The 18029-nt window shown below is 32.8% G+C and overlaps 1 long non-coding RNA gene across 6 annotated transcripts in view; it reads right to left on the reverse strand.

Moving 5' to 3' along the window:
• Nucleotides 1-7337: 7337 nt before the first annotated feature.
• Nucleotides 7338-18029, reverse strand: part of LOC107856918 — a 27103-nt gene continuing 16411 nt past the window's right edge. For 3 of the 6 annotated variants that reach the window (XR_007051963.1, XR_007051970.1, XR_007052000.1), the window contains one exon: nucleotides 7352-7662. This is a non-coding gene — a long non-coding RNA (uncharacterized LOC107856918). Of the gene's footprint in view, nucleotides 7663-10395; nucleotides 11455-18029 lie in introns of those variants that run through there. The other 3 variants (XR_007051985.1, XR_007052004.1, XR_007051973.1) reach the window with 3 other exon arrangements.

Below are 18029 nucleotides of genomic sequence, written 5' to 3' on the forward strand. Positions count from 1 at the left end.
ATCAAGATTAGGATACAGATATCTCAATGTTTTTTCCACTTCATCTTCACTCTCACATTCTTCCACTCTATCATCATATGCATCTTCAGTCTTAGATTCAGATAACGGTTCACTTAAGCACTTCCCATGGTGAAACCAAAAAGTATAATTCTGAATTATTTCATGTAATTTTAAATGTATCGCAATTATTTTACAAGTTTCTAAAGTAGTATTGCAACATTTGGTACATGAATATCGTATTTCATCTTTTTCTCCTGATTTTTCAAAGGCATAATTCAAAAAAAAATTCACCTCCTTTTTGTAGATTTTATTGGAACGGTCATTAATAAGTAGCATCCATTGCTTACTAGGTGCCATAACCTTATAAAATATATAAAATATTAAATTGAAAAAAAAATAAAGGATAAAAAAATTATACTAAGATGCATAGACACATTCTCAACAAAATAATTCTACATGAGGTTAGGAGGTCAATTCCCAAACAGAGGCAGATTCAGGATATTAAGGTTCCGGGTGCCACATTTCGACTAGATCTATTTTGAGCTTTGGCTCAAATTATTCATATTTTTTATTAATTAGATCGAATAAAATAATTTAATTATTATGACAATTTGAACAAAGCATAAAACTTTATTAGAGAAAAATGGTTTTTTACCTTTTATTTTAAACAATTATTTTGTGATATTTTTACAAAAAGTAATTGTCATTTTCTATACATAAGAGATTTCATTTTCATACTAAGATATTAGAAAAAGTAATTTTCATCTATTCGAATTGTAAGAGGGCAAAAGATCTCATTTCCTCAAAAATGATCTCTTATGACTACTTACAAATTGAATAAAATAATTATCGTTTCATATCTTTTAGGTGTAAAAATGAAAATCTCATATAAAAATGACATAAAAATAAAAACAAACTTGTAAAAAGCTTCAAAATCATATTTACCCAAATTTTCATATTCCCAAATTATTACTCAAGAATGAATGATTGGAACTAGAACTCATTTATATGCATATTTGGCACTCTAAAGCAAATACATAGCAAATGCCATGAACTTAAAATAGAAGCAATAATTAATAAAATTTAAAATAAAGAAGAACCAATGAAAAGAAAAAATAAGGAAAAAAAGCATCGAGAAAGAAGGAGAAGGAAAAAGGTAAAGGACCGTTAATTTTATTGTGGGTGATTTTTTTTATCTCTTTTTTGAACTCCCAATTACATTTTCTCCTTATAGGATATTACTCAGACCAAGGATGACAACATGATGTTCATAGGACAGTGGTTTTACTAACCTGACAAAGCAATAAAAAGAGCTGATGGATTGGCAATAATGAGACATGAGGGAATTGTTCTATAATTTCCACCGAGATGAGGTCCCGATGGAGTCGGTTTGTAATGCCTCAATTTTCTGAACCGGAATGCTACACGGTACTCATGACCCCGAAGGACCATAAGCTAACCCATGACTGATATTTATACCTATATACTGCATAAAAAACTAGAAAATACAAAAACCTGAACTGAAAGGCCATAAGGATCAAACTGGATAAACATTTGAATAATAATAACGTCTGAATAAGGTGGTATCACAATACCAAAAAAAAATTGAAAATACTTAAGTCTAAAACAAGTTTGATCTGCATCTAGTATAAAAGCCTCTACTATCTGAGTAATCTGAATAAGGAGCTGATGGGACATGTCCCCAACTAACTTCGTCTAATAAACTGAATAATGGTATAATGAAGAAATAATTATATCCTTGAAGGATGAGGACTCACTTCTAACTCTGACTATTAAAATCTGTAATGCTACTGCTGCTTTGGAACTCGTGCCTCTAAACCTATGGTGTAACATAAGAGAAAGCACCATAGCACAAATATGTCAGTACGACTAAATGTACTGAGTATACGAGTGAGGTAGGCTAAATGCAAAGGGTTTATATGCATGAACAATGCCGACTGATATGAACGTGAGAATACATACATGCATAAGTAACTATAATTGAACTCGTGGTGATACTAACTATTGAGTCTCAATACTGACAACATGAGTTTACTGATACTGAAGTACTGAATAGATAAACAACTGTTTCTAACAGTTCAAATTATAAAGAACTGGTCTGATTGATTGAATACTGATAATGTGAGTTATGATGACTGATATAACTGTGATGATCGGCCTAACCGATGTAACTGATACTAAGAGACTGTATCTGATAGTCCAAGTTTTGATGGAACTATCTGAGTTTCGTTCTGCATGGAGTAACTGAATCTGAGATTAGTCCTATCTAGTGGGTGATCTTTGAGCATATTGTTAATAAAGATAAATTGACTTATTCTGAGATCAGTCCTACCTAGCGGGTGATCTCCATATCTGATGATACTGATAGTGATTGACCATAGTTGAGATCAATCCTATCTAGTGAATGATCCTGAAGTCTATTTAAAATAATTAGAAATATCCGTGTCTAACAGTCCTGAATCTATATTACTGAGCTGAATTAACTGTATCTGATAGTCCTAATTCTGTAACTAAAATTGTGGGATGTATTCACCTAACCGACATGCCCCATGCTAAAATAACTGAGCTTTTGATATGACTGATAACATGAGTGACTGTATCTAACAGTCCTGAGTTTGATGGAACTATCTGAGTTCCTTACTGTAACTGAGTTGACTGTATTGACAGTCCTAAAAATTTGAAAAACTATCTGAGTTCCTTTACTGAGACTGATATTGAAACTGTGGGAGGTAGTTGTTTAATCGACATGCCCCATATGTGCCAATATAGCCAAACTGGGGTCCAATCTCTGCCCTGACTGGAAGGGTGTCAATACCGCGCTACTGATAAAGATAGGCTGTAAGAACCCTCTACTAGCAAGTACTCAAAATGAGAATGGTGGGAACCCTCTACTAGCAGGTTAGGCCACGTCATCTACCCTTAACTAGCAGGTATGATGTCTCAACCTATGCTGGGTACGTTGTTCTGGAATACAAGGATTTTTTCTAGGAATCACACCCTCTACTAACAGTTGAGTTCCCATCATTAGGTTCACTCGGAGCTAACTTCTACTCCCAACTGAAGAGACTGAACATGATTTACTAACTGTACATAGACTAAGTTTACTGAATTTTATTGATTGACAGAATACTACTGAGTTCTGAGGACTGACTGAGAGTACTGAAATTACTAACATTACTAGGAATACCGTTGTTACTGAGATTATTGAGATCACTGAGTACTGAGATCGTTGATATTATTGAACTACTAATATTACTGTGATTTCTGAGTTTTCCTGAGTCACATGACTGACTGAATTCTATAGATCATGGCTTGACTGAGAGTATTGTGATAACATGACATGGCTTTAGGCACACAACTATATTTTCGGGTATAAGTACCCCCAGGACTCTATGGAAGGAAACTGACACACATTATACTTCTTGATCATAGGAATAAGATACACAATTCATAATACCATAATAGGGGATTTCATACTACACATGTTTCTCAACACCATATACATGAAAGGGAATGCGTATAACATGTAAATACTTGCATAACTTCAATTTCCTGAGCATTCCATATAACAACAACAATACATAACAATTAGTATAGAATTCATGTTAAGTCATAAAGAATAGAACATGGTCTTGTCATTTAAGTTCTATTTAGCTATAATAAATGATTTCTAGTCTCTTAGGTATTTTATCAAACACCTTGTATGCACACCTTGTGGCATAGGCATATTCATCAATTTAATGATTTAAACCACCCAAAATTCATATATTTTAATTTGCATGTCATACTAGTTTCATAAAATCACATAAAGATTCTAATTTGGGAGTTGTATAACAATCAATCACACAAACATAATAAACCCACAACATTACTTCACAATTCATAGTTTAAAAGAGGGTTCTTGAACTTCAAAGATGAAAGAAATCCGTGGAGATCTAATGTTTCTTGAAGGTTCTTGAAGAAATCCATAGGCCTGCTCTTCGTTTTTCTTGACTAGGGTTTAACCCCTTTGGGAGAGAATGTTCTTGTTCTTGAGGAGAATGAGAAAAAATAGGATAATATCCTTCTTAGGGCTTTAATACCGTGTTTAGAGTGAGGGAAAAGACCAAAATACCCCCACGAAATTTCCTCCCAATAGCTGAAATTATCAGCTGACGACATGGGCTGATAAGCCGTCAAATCTGTGATATCCCGTCAACCCAGGTCATCATCTGGGAGCTGAAATTTTTGAAATTCTTCCTAAGTCTGATGACATTTTTGATAATTCGTCAGAAATATTATAGGTTATCAGAAATGTCTTCAAAATTATGATAAGTTATCAGAAATGTCGTCACTTAGTTTTCAGGATGACATGCTAGAGTAAAATGGGCATAAAATTTTGCTCTGCTATTGGATTTAGGCGAAATTGGTATCATTGAAAATATAATTCAATTATCTATCTGTTGGTGGGTCATGAGCTCAAAAATTCATAGTATAATGAGAAATATGCTCATTTGAAGTTGACTATGGCAATATCCTTCCCAAGAATTCAATCAGTAAGGAATGTTTTGATTCGTCTGATAGCTGAGAGTTATTTGAATACTTAAAATACTTCTAAATTTCTCATAAAACTATGAAAGAACCATGATGTACTATGCATGATCTAGAAACATGGAGCTAATATTGGTTTGGATTTTTTGGGGTATTACAATATCTCCCCCTTGTAAACATTCATCCTCGAATGAGAATGACTGAGATGGAAGAAAATATCAACTAAAATACATATAAGACATACACTAATGAAACATGGTTTCAGGACTGACATGACTGATAAGCTGAATACATCATACTGAACATGCATATTTGATGTATGAGTAACTGATTCATGAATGCATGACTGAGTATTCTGATGAACAGAGTTTCTCATAATAAGAATGCATATATGATACCTAATTTTATGACTGACATGATACGTGAATACATGACTAAAAGTACTGGTAAGCTGATCATGCATATCTGATGCATGAATACATAACTGAACTGACTTATGAACATACGATTGAACATGTAATGGTAAAGATACCAAGCTTGAACTGAAAACTGAGCATGGAACTGAATACTAAGTTTGTTACTGAAATCTGAATATAAGAATGAGTAACTTCAAGGAAGACTGTTACCTTGAACTAAAAATACCAATAGTCTGAGACTAATTACTCAATACGCATAAGCGAAAACATGAGAACATAATTGAGTCTGAAGTGTGATATATAAACTGAACTGAATCTGTAATACATGGCATGCAACTGAGGTTGGAGCTTAAGGGTCAACTTATGAGTATCCCCTACTCCATACTGTATTCATTACATAAAGAGAGAATGGAATGCTTATGTTATGAAAGTTCAGGGAATCATAGCGTATCTCCCCCTTGAGACACTAGGTTCCTCATAGAATACTGACTTGGCTGAGCTACTGAGGAAAGCTGAGGTGATGCGTAAGGCACGTGGGAACTGAATCGTGACTGATTATATGAGATCTAAAACTGAGGCATGACACATGAACTGATCTGATTACTGAACTGAAGCATACATTATAATTAAGACTATAACTGAGATGGCAACTGAGTTATGATAGTCGCATAATGAAGGTTGTCATAAGTCAAGGATCTGAATGTACACTCACACTCTGAACTTTTCTGATTTCTAAGTACAACCGCTTGCTAGTCATTTATTTGAATATTAGCATGACATTCAAGCCTATCTCCACAACTACACCCTCGTGTAAAATAGGCATGCAACAATCTTCTCTTAACATGTATCATTTACTCTCTCACTTATCTAAGCAACTGTTCATCACTATACTGTTCTCACAAAGAGAGCTCACTGAAAGGGTTGAATCAAGAGGACCTAAAACATGAATGGACACTAGCTGAACTTGACACATAACTAAGGCCTAAGGAATAGGTATCAACAATATGGATGTACCCAAAAGGTCTGAACTGAGGATATACATGACATATCCTAGATTAACTAATCAATAGAGTGTAACATGAATCATGGGATCTGACCAATCTATAAAAAGTGACATGTATACGTGATTCATGAGCTGCATTACCTGAGGTTGGAGTTTCTGTGTTCATGAGACATGATTCATAATACTGAGTGAGCTGGAACTTCTTATGCGGGGTACTGGAAACGCACAAGATTCTATGAAAAACATGTGAATACAAGTTGTGTTCATGGAACTGAGTTATGAAACATGTGTAGGTATTATGCTGACTGAAGTACAAAACTTATACCAAGATAAGGATGGATCGAGAATCATATTCCCTTACTGCTTTTTTTTCTATTCATACTAGCACTACTATTGGAATCTTGAGAGCCTGACTTAGTTACTTGATCTATCATCTCCTCCTAACTTTAAGCCATCATCTTAAGTCTGTGAAGACTTTACTAAACTCTGGACAGAACTGCAATCATCACCACATACTTACACTCTGTTCAACACATATTTGCCTTACTAAACACATTATCTACTATGATTTCCTCATATACTACTAATATCACATTCCTAATTCATATTCATCTCTATACACTTAATTTTAAATCAATAAACTTAAATTTATAACTTATACTGTTCAAGCCTATTGATTCACTTTGGTAAAACTATCCCCATGAATACATAATATGTTCAATCTGGATGATATTATCCCAACTCTACTACTGTTAAACTCCTGGGTTCATACTTCTAACTCTAGGTCTATGCTATCATAGGATTCTGAGAAGGGATCTGGTGGAATATCTAATTCGAGTTCAAGAATGAGTTCTCATATTCATGAATGAAATCCGTATAACTTTGGAACATAATAAAACTCAGGGATACTATCTGAGCATATGGCAAATCCTATAACTGTCTGTAGGGACTGTCTGAGAAAGCCTTATCTTTAGGACTTAAGCTTCACTACTTCTGTTACCTTGAAAGTAAGGTGGAGTTGACATGAATGGAGCATGATGAGAATCAACATGAGTTTCTTAGAGGACCTTTCTATAGCACGATGTGAGACATGAAAGAAGGGAAACTATTCCTAAAACATCTCATAGCCTCCTGCACATAAGTGTGGTGCACAACACACCTATGTACAAGATGCTACTAGCTGCGGCTTTCAGACCTCCTAGGATACTATTGAACCTTAAGCTCTGATACCAAGTTTGTAACGCCCCAATTTTCTGAACTAAAATGCTACACAGTGCTCATGACCTCGAAGGACCACAAGTTAACCCATGACTAATATCTGTACCTATATACTGCATAAAATACTAAAAAATATAGAAACATGAACTGAAAGGCCATAAGGTTCAAAATTAATAAACATATGAATAATAATAACGTCTGAATAAGGTGATATCACAATACCAAAACAAAACTAAAAATACTGAAGTCTAAACCAAGTCTGATATCTAGTCTGCATCTAGTCTAAAAGCCTCTACTGTCTGAGTAATTTGAATAAGAAGCTGATGGGACATGTCCCCAACTAACTCTGTCTAATAAACTGACTAATAGGAAAATAAAGAAATAATCATGTACTTAAAGGATGAGGACTCACTTCTAACTCTGAATACTGAAATCTGCAATGCTACTGCTGCTTTAGAATTCGTGCCTCTGAACCTATGGTGTAACAAAATAGAAAGAACCATAGCGCAAATGCATCAGTACGACTGAATGTAATGAGTATACGAGTGAGGTAGACAAAATGCGAAGGGTTTATATGTATGAAGAATGCCGACTGATATGAACGTGAGAATACATACATGCATAAGAAACTATAACTGAACTCACGGTGATACTGACTACTGAGTGTTAATACCGATAATATGAGTTTACTGATATGTGGTGTTGAATATATGAACAACTATTTCTAATAGTTCAAACTATGAAAAACTGGCCTGATTGATTGAATACTAATAACGTGAGTTATAATGACTGATATAACTGATATAACTGTGATGATCGTCCTAACTGATGTAACTGATACTAAGCAACTGTATCTGACAATCTAAGTTCTGATGGAACTATCTCAGTTCCGTTCTGTATGGAGTAACTGAATTTAAGATCAGTCCTATCTAGTGGGTGATCTTTGAGTATATTGTTAATAAAGATGAATTGACTTATTCTGAGATCAGTCCTACCTAGAGAGTGATCTCTAAATCTGATGATACTGATATTGATTGACCATAGTTGAGATCAGTCCTATCTAGTGGATGATCCTGAAGTCTATTTATAATGATAAGGATTATCCGTATCTAACAGTCTTGAATTTGTATTACTGAGCTGAATTGACTATATCTGATAGTCCTGATTCTGTAACTGAAACTGTGGGATGTATTTACCTAATCGACATGGCCCATACTAAACTAACTGGGGTTCTGATATGACTAATAATATGAGTGACTATATATGATAGTTCTGAGTCTGATGGTACTATCTGAGTTCCTTACTGTAACTGAGTTGACTTTATCTGACAGTCCTAAAAATTTGAAAAACTATCTGAGTTCCTTTACTGAGACTGATATTGAAACTATGGGAGGTAGTTATTTAATTGACATGCCCCATTTGTTCTAATATAACTAAACTGGGGTCCAATCTCTGCCCTGACTAGAAGGGTGTCAATACCACGCCACTGATAAAGACAGGTTGTGAGAACCCACTACTAGCAGGTACTCAAAATGAGAATGGTGGGAACCCTCTACTGGCAGGTTAGGCCACCTCATCTACCCTCAACTAGCAGGTATGATGTCTCAACCTATGTTGGTTACATAATTCTGGAATATAAGGATTGCTTCTAGGAATCACACCCTCTACTGGTAGGTGAGTTCCCATCCTTGGGTTCACTCGGTGCTAACTTCTACTCCCAACTGAAGAGACTGAACATGATTTACTGACTGTACATGGACTGAGTTTACTGAATTTTGTTGACTGACAGAATACTACTGAGTTCTGAGGACTGACTGAGAATACTAAAATTACTGCGATTACTAGGAATACTGTTGTTACTGAGATTATTGAGTACTGAGATTGCTGAACTACTAAGATTACTGTGATTTCTAAGTTTTCCTGAGTCAGATGACTGACTGAATTCTATAGATCATGGCTTAACTGAGAGTATCGTGATAACATGACATGGATCTAGGCACACAACTATACTTTTGGGTACAAGTACCCCTAGGACTCAATGGAAGAAACTGACACACATGGAACTTCTTGATCATAGGAATATTATCCACAATTCATAATACCATAATAGGGTATTTCATACTACACATGTTTCTCAACACCATATACATGAAAGGGAATGCGTATAATATGTAAATACCTGCATAACTTTAATTTCATGAGCATTTCATATCACAACAACAATACACAATAATTAGCATGGAATTCATGTTGAGTCATAAAGAATAGAGCATGGTCTTGTCATTTAAGTTCTATTTGTCTATAATACTTGATTTCTAGTCTCTTAGGTCTTTTATCAAACACCTTGCATGCACACCTTGTGGCATAGGCATATTCATCACCTTAATGATTTAATCCACCCAAAATTCATATATTTCAATTTGCATGTCATCCTAGTTTCATAAAATCACATAAAGATTCTAATTTGGGAGTTGTATAACAATCAATCACATACAACATAACTTCATGATTCATAGTTTAAAAGAGGGTTCTTGAACTCCACAGATGAAAGGAATTTGTGGATGAACACTACGCATACCTTAAAGCTTGATCTTGAAAGAGATCTAATGTTTCTTGAAGGTTCTTGAAGAAATCCTTAGGCTTGCTCTTGATTTTTCTTGACTAGGGTTTAACCCCTTTAGGAGAGAATGTTCTTGTTCTTGGGGAGAATGAGAAAAAAATGGAATAATAGCCTTCTTAGATCTTTATACCGTGTTTAGAGTGAGGGAAAAAGATCAAAATACTCCCACAAAATTACCTCCCAATTGCTAAAATTATCAGCTGACGACATAGGCTGATAAGCTGTCAGATCTGTGATAGCCCGTCAGCCCAAGTCGTCACCTGAGAGCTGGAATTTTTGATATTCTAACTAAGTACGACGACATTGTTGATAAGTCATCAAAAATTTCGTCAGAAATATGATAGGTTATCAAAAATGTCGTCAAAATTGTGATAAGTCATCAGAAATGTCGTCACTCAATTTTCAGGCTGACATGCTAAAGTAAAATGGGCATAACTTTTTTGTCCGATATCGAATTTAGGCGAAATTGGTATCGTTGGAAATATAATTCAATTATCTATCTTTTGGTGGGTCATGAGCTCAAAAATTCATAGTATAACAAGAGATATGCTCAGTCGAAGTTGACTACGGCAATATCCTTCCCAAGAATTCAATTGGTAAGGAATGTTTTGATTCGTCTGATAGCTGGGAGTTATTTGAAGACTTAATATACATTTAACTTTCTCATAAAACTATAAAAGAACCATGATGTACTATGCATGAACTAGAAACATGGGGCTAATATTGTTTGTATTTTTTGGGGTATTATATGGTCATACACAAGTGTGTGGTGCACTTTGTACTGTTAAACAAGCAGATTTTATGAAGGAAAGAACATCCTGGTTTTTTGTTCAGAAGGTATATGAAACTGAGTAGAAGAGGCTTTTCAACAGATAAGGACTATGAAGATACCAAACAACATGAAATTGATCTGCTTGTTCAAAAGACTATAGCACGAGTTGGACATCTTTTTGACCTTGAAACTGAGGATAATTCTGTAGCTCCTATTAGTCGGGAAGACCAATTGAAGAGTAAACGACTTTTGAGAAAGAAGAGCATGATATCTTTGGATGGCACCAGAGATGATAAAAAACTATCTAGATATGGTCAGCCTATAGCAGAAACTCTTGACAGTTGTGCCAATAATGCATCAGAATACTTCATCAAAAGAAAAAAAAGTAAACAATTGGCAATCGAGCTACTCTACTTGTTCAATCGGATCATAGTGAGTTGATTACTGATGAAACAGTGTATCGAAATTTGGACAAACTAGTTCCAACATAGACAACAAAAAAGCCAATGGCTAAGTCGGGAACTACACAATCATGGACTAACCTACTCCAGGAAAATTTATAGTAATAGTAGATAAATCAAACCACAGATGCACCTTTTTCCTATCTAACAAATATCAAAAGTAATACATATATTTATAAGTTTAACTTTCTTAAGATATGAGGTTGATTTCTAGTTTTGAAAATAAAAAATAAGATAAATTACATGTTATAACAAATACAATTAACTTGATGATATAAAAAATATCATGCACAAATGGTGTATATACATATATATGTAGAAAAAATCATGTTGTGCAATTATTCCATCCCCCATCTTTGGCTCAATCAGTTCATATATCTAATTTGTTAAGCAAGCTGATGCTAATAAGCAATCTGGAAAACCATTAAGCAAATACAGAATGCTTGCTGAATAAAAACCAAGGCAGGTTTTCTAACTATAAAAAAGGCAATATACATAAAGATGATTTAACTAGATACCATCTTATAGCTTATCTTTAATAATGATTAACTTAAATCAAAAGAACACTTGGATATTAAGAACAAGGTATCAAAATCTATGATAGCAATAAACTGTACAATTCAAAAACACAAGAAACAAATGGTGTTTTTTTACAGTTCAAAACCCGAAATATTCTAATTCTAATAATAGTGAGCTTGCTAATTTGCTCTTTTCCTCCCTTCACTATACATGATTCTCCCATATATAGTAAATAGTACTCCATCGAGGCATCATGTAACACCTTGAGAAACTTTATTTTTCAAGCCCAAAAGCCATCTTTGGTTGGACTAGTTACAGTAATACGTTCAAAATTTTTCTACATACATTGATGTTCTATAGTGTCATAAAGTAGAAAATAATGGCGTAACTAATAATCATGGATGGACATGAACCAAACAAACAACTTATTGGATGAGAAATCATACCTCAGTTGCTATGAAAGTTGTGAAAAATAGAGAGACTAGGGCAAAATAAAACTGAGCGTGCAGTGAGAAAAAACAATGGAAAACAGATCGATATGTTGGAGCAAAAATTAAAGCGTGAATGACCTGCAATATTTTTTAGAAATACACATAGTTTTTACTTTTGGCGTCTTATCTTATGTTTTATTAATTAGCATTTTTATAAGACTAATTTGGCAGTACTTTTCTTAATTCTCTAAATTATTAATAGGGACCAACTAATAAATTTTCTAGGATCAGATTTTATACCTTCACAATAAAATGCACAATTAGGGATTAGAATATAATCTCGTCCTAATAAGTATACTTTTTAAGATAAATTATTAACTCATCCTCAAATGTTGATCTTAAATAGACCTTTTTGTTGCCGGGTCTCCTTTTTTAATAATTTCATGTGTTTCTCTTTAAGTTGTAAATTTTTAATAGAAAAATTAGACGAAACAAGCGTGTTGTCGCAGAATGAAGTAGCCAAAAAATTAAAGGTTTTATCTCATCAAAAAAATAAAAATTTATATTACATGTGTGGTGATTCTCTTATGATTGCTGTAAGTTTTACTTCTTTCAAAAGTATTTGATAGTTTTTACGCAAATTTTAAAGACAACACTATATAGCACTGTTATCATGGTTATTGCTTTTTTTCTCTCTGAAATATTATTTGACTATAACTCTTTATGTATCTTTGTTGTGTATAACACGAGCTTTAAGTTTCTTCTTATTCTTAGTGACTAATTTTTTATTATAATGGCAGCTAAATGGAGTTCTAATAAAAATTGTGTGATATGGGTATATCAAGAGTTTGGATGATGTAGTTCGTGTGAATATCATTATGCTTCTTTTTAAGACTCAAAAAAGATGAACGAGACTGTACTAAAAAGAAAAGGAGATGAACAATAGATAAAATTATGTAGTTCTTACTAAATTTACTGTGCACTATTAATTTATGAACATATGTGATGTAATATGTACAAGAAATTAAAAATTTCTTTAATCCACGGATTATTTGTCTTTTTAGTGTGTGAAATTCTGTAGAATAATCTGTACGTAATAAGAATGTAATCAATAATTTTGTAAGGATTTGATTTTTAAAATAAGGAAAGATTTTAAATATAGTAGAAACAAAAAAGAAAAATAACCGACAGTAAGGGAAGGAGGTACTACATGATAAAAGAAAAAGTGATGATGTAAAATATATAGGTGGTTACACTAAAAAATATGTTTATGTTTACATCATTATATTAAAGTGTGAAGAATTTTTGAAAAATGATTTAAACTTTTACACTTCATTAAAAAATTCTATAATAAATAAAATTATTTATTTTAAATAATCAAACATTGCACCTGCGAGACACGCTTATGAAAGGCAGTTATAGTATATAGTATGAAAAGGCTGAAAATAATCGGTTTTAGATAATTATGTTGTAAAATCCTACTTAGTACTCCCTCTTTCCCATTATTTCTTCATGTTTGTAAGTTCTTCTTATATCTTATATTTTCCCCAATTTTTTTTAACTTACCCTATTCATCTCTTCCTTTTGACCTATATTCTTAACAACTTCTTCTTTAACCACACCCCGGAACATTAATCTGGCAAACAATATTCGTCCTTTAAACTTCTTTGTTTTGGCGGACTATTTAAAGCCAGGATTCCTAGAAATTTACAGGTTAATCCATCGTTATTATTAATAAGTTAAGAGGCTAACCATATACTAAGGGTAATTGTTTTAAAATTAAAAACTTAATTTACATGATGTACAGTTAAACATATTTAAAACACAAACAAAACATATTTTTGGTGGGAAAATATAGAATAAATAAGAACTTACATGAAGTATCTGGGATAGAGGTTTCCCTTTCGGGAACCCGCTAAGGACTGAGCGAAAAACTTCAAAGCTTTTATTAAACCAAACATAATATTTTACAAGCTTAAACCCCGAAAGGAAATAAGCTGGGAGGAAAAACTTATACATTCAAGGAAAGGGAATATATTGTGAGAGGAATGTTTTCTGTTGCTTGAGTTTTTGTTTTTTCTACCCTCTTTCTTCAACTAAACTACAAGTCTTATATAGACATAATGGAAAGAAAACGAATGGACTCAATTACACTACATGGCCTCAAAACAAAAGGTCGACACTTAAAGATAAAATTCTTCAATAATGCAAGTCGGGTACACTTTGAGCCCCATCATCACATGCATTATTGTTTCTTTTGAGAGACGCGTGCTTCAACAGTTTTTCCCGTTTTTGGAGGGTAGTGATAAAGGAAGCACTCTGACGCATTACAGGACTTAAAGTGAGCATACCCACATTGCACACTTTATCTTTATTTTATATCATACTACTATCAGTCTTTTCTACCATTTACTTATTTTTGTCCGGTTAGGTATCCAAGTTGTGAAGTGCAATGGAATCAAAAATCATCCCTGAATTATCATCTTCATTGGGATCTTGAGCATCTTAGAGATAAGCAAAACTGCTTTTAAATTTATCTCCTTCGTCTTCTGAACTTGGCCTGTTATCATTATCATCTGGATTGTCTTGGCTATCTATGTTCAAAACTATTCTTTCTGTACTTGTACCAGGCTTGTCTCTGCTAATTACTTGTTTATCTGATTCTTGACTGTTAAAAAATTTCTCTAAAGTCTGTTTTATGATAGTTTCTTTTTTTTCATTTTTCTTTTTTAAAATCATAGTCCTTTTCAAAGTATTACACGTATTGGGTAGTTTTTGTCTTGATGAAGAGCATTCTTCATCTTCACTTTTTGGCAAAGTGATACCCATTAACGGATTTGTCATGTCTTTACCGGCTACCGTTTGAACCGGACTAGCTGTACCTTTATCTAGTACAGTGGATTTTTTAGCATTCAGTGGGGAATGCACACCCTTCTCATCCATTTTATATTGAGATGGAGAACTTGGAGTCTGTGTACTTGCATTTGTTTGGGTAGTGTTAATTTTGTTTTGCAACGTGTGTACTTGTTCCTTAAGTCTAGTGTTTTCAAGAAAGAGGGCCTCTTTATGGGCATTAAGTCTTTTGAAGGCCTCTGTCATCATGGAATAGTGGTCAACAACAATTACTTTGCCCGTGTCTCTCTGGATATTGTATTGGGGTATTTGATTTGGGTTTTGTCTAAGGGTTGGAGTTATATAAAAATTTGTCCCAAGGTATCCTCTAGCATGATCTATTGCTTCAGAAAAATTATTAAAACCTTTAAAAAGAGGGTATTTAACCCCATTTATATATTCTAATACTGCTATCCAGGTTTGAAAAACACCATTAGTTTTACGATGTATGACTACATAATCTTTAAATCTATTTTCTCTACTTTTATCAGAAAAATATTGGCATAAAGCATTAGTTGCGGCTACAAAATGTGGAGTATCTCTTTTACTATGGGCTATCCATAAATTATCAACTAAACATCTTTGAGGTTTGTCTATAACGTGAGCTGGTCTAACTTTAAATGATAAGTTGCATGATGGATAAGAAATTAAATTAATTTGTCCAAAGTAAATCCTTTCCATCATTTCTACAGGGTGTTGTGGTCTAAAATTAATATTACCTAATAAAGTCTGAGCATAAAAGTCTTGTGTTGGGGCTTTGCCCTTGTCTGATTGGCCTGTTGGTCTCATGCTGAAATAAATATTAATTAAAAACTTTTAGTCTTAATTTGTAATCTACTTAACTGATCTGCTAAGTCATTATCTTTTCCTTTTACATATTCAAAAATAATATTTTTATAAACTGATATAGTATCCATAAAATTTAACCATCGCCTTTTACTACTAGATTTATCATTTATCTTCTGATGAAATTTAACTATAGCTTCACCATTTGTTCTTACTAAGACTTCTTCTTTATTTAGTATATAAAGTTTGAAAATATTTAAGCCATATATATTGCCAGTACTTCTAAGTCTACACTACTCATATTTCCTTTTTGTTTGTACAAACCACTTTGGTATGCGCAAATGTTTTCTTCATTCTTATTACTATATTTATTAGGTCTTGCTTTCAAGATAGCTCCCCATCCTAATTTGCTTCCATCGGTCTGGATGATTAAATAATCTGTTTCTACGGGGATTTTTAGGTCTAGAATATGTTTAACTCTTTCTTTAATTTGTTGTACTAGTTTAATATCTTCTATATTAAAATATTTTTGGCCTTTACTGCCTGTTTTAGCATATAAAGGTCCAGCTATTTTTCCTAAATCTTGAATAAAATTTCTAGCATAATTTACTAACCCTAGAAATTTTTGTAAGTCTTTTATATTTTCTAATTTATCTGGCATATCTAATACTTTCTTTGCTATATGTGGTTGAAGTTTTATTTTTCCTTCTCCTAGAGTTATTCCTAAGAAATTAATATAGGTCTTACATAACTCTATTTTCTTCTTACTAATTATTATTCCATTTTTAACAAAGAGTCTAAAAACTATTTGTAAATGTCCTAGGTGTTCTTTTATATTTTGACTGAATACTAGAATATCGTCTACATAAACTAATACAAAATTTTTATATCCACCAAAGATATTATCCATTTTTCTCTGAAAAATTGGTGGAGCTGTTTTTAATTCAAATGCATAACTAACCATTCAAAATATCCTCCTAGACATGTGAATACTATCCATTGTATACTGTCTGGATATATTTTTACCTTCCAGTATCTTGATTTACAATCAAATTTGCTAAATATTTTTCTCCCTTGTATTCTATTAATTAATTCACTTTTATCAGGCAATTTATATGCACCTGTCCTAGTGTTGTCGTTAAACCTTTTATAGTTTATCACCATGCGTGCTTTTCCTCTTATTTGTTCACTATGATTTCTAACCATAAAGGCCGCCGATCTATGTTTAAAGGTTGATCTCCTTATAACTTGTAGATTTAAGAATTCTTTTATTTGTCTATCAAATTCTTCTGTATCCTCATTATTAGCTTCTATAGATGCTGTCTTTATTGTATATTCTGGGTTGATAATTTCTAATTTACACATTATTTCATTAGCATCCCAATGTGCTAAGGGTTTTTCTCCTATTATTTCCATCTCATCTAAAATAGTTATTACATTATCTAAATTCTTTGGACTATTTATTACACCTATCTTATTTATTCCTTTTCGAAAGTTATAAAATTGTCTTTCTATGCTAATTAGAGTATATTCTTTTTCCATGTTCTCGATGTACTCTAGTTCTTCTACATTGATTAAAGTATAATTTTTAAGGTCTTCTAACTTATCTTCTTTTTCTAATTCTTCACTTTCTCTAAGTAGGCTATTGTCTTGACATTGATCGTTATTTGAACATTTTTCACAGCATGACTGTGAATTTAAGTTCTTTTTGTGTGTTTTAAGTGTTCTATACACTGTTGGCAATTTTGAAGTTTGTACTGCAGTATAAGTAAGGTTTTTAAATAGTATGATACCGTCTCTAGTTATGAGACATCCTCCTCTATTTTGTATACAAAAATGTAAGCCTATTACAAAATCTACGTTTATATTTACGTCTCTTGCTAATATTCTATTAACATTATAAGTAGGTTTGCAGAATTCATTACATGTATTTAAAAAACTTATCTGAGCGTTTTCTACGTAATGATTATAAACATTATGTAATCCGTCTATTTGCATTGCTGTTACCGATTTGGTAAATATTTTAAGTAAGTGTTGTGGTACTAAACTCTTATTTATTAGGCAACTAGTACATCCTGGGTCAATTAAAGCTAAAGTTTCTATTTCTATATTTTGAATTTTTATTTTTACCAATACCTTTTCCGTAGAGAATTTTTTGTCTTCATTACATATTAGACTACTACCATTTTCTTCTATATTCATAAGTTCTATTTCTATTTGTTCTAAGTGTGTTGTTTTTGGTGTGTCTATTTCTTCTTCTCTTATCATAGCTTTTCCTTTTTCTATTGTAACTATTCTTTGTTCTAATTCACTTACTCTTGCTTCTAGTGTTGATATTCTAAGATTTATGATTTGATTGA

Source organism: Capsicum annuum, chromosome 1 (assembly GCF_002878395.1).
Source record: "Capsicum annuum cultivar UCD-10X-F1 chromosome 1, UCD10Xv1.1, whole genome shotgun sequence".
NCBI lineage: Eukaryota > Viridiplantae > Streptophyta > Magnoliopsida > Solanales > Solanaceae > Capsicum > Capsicum annuum.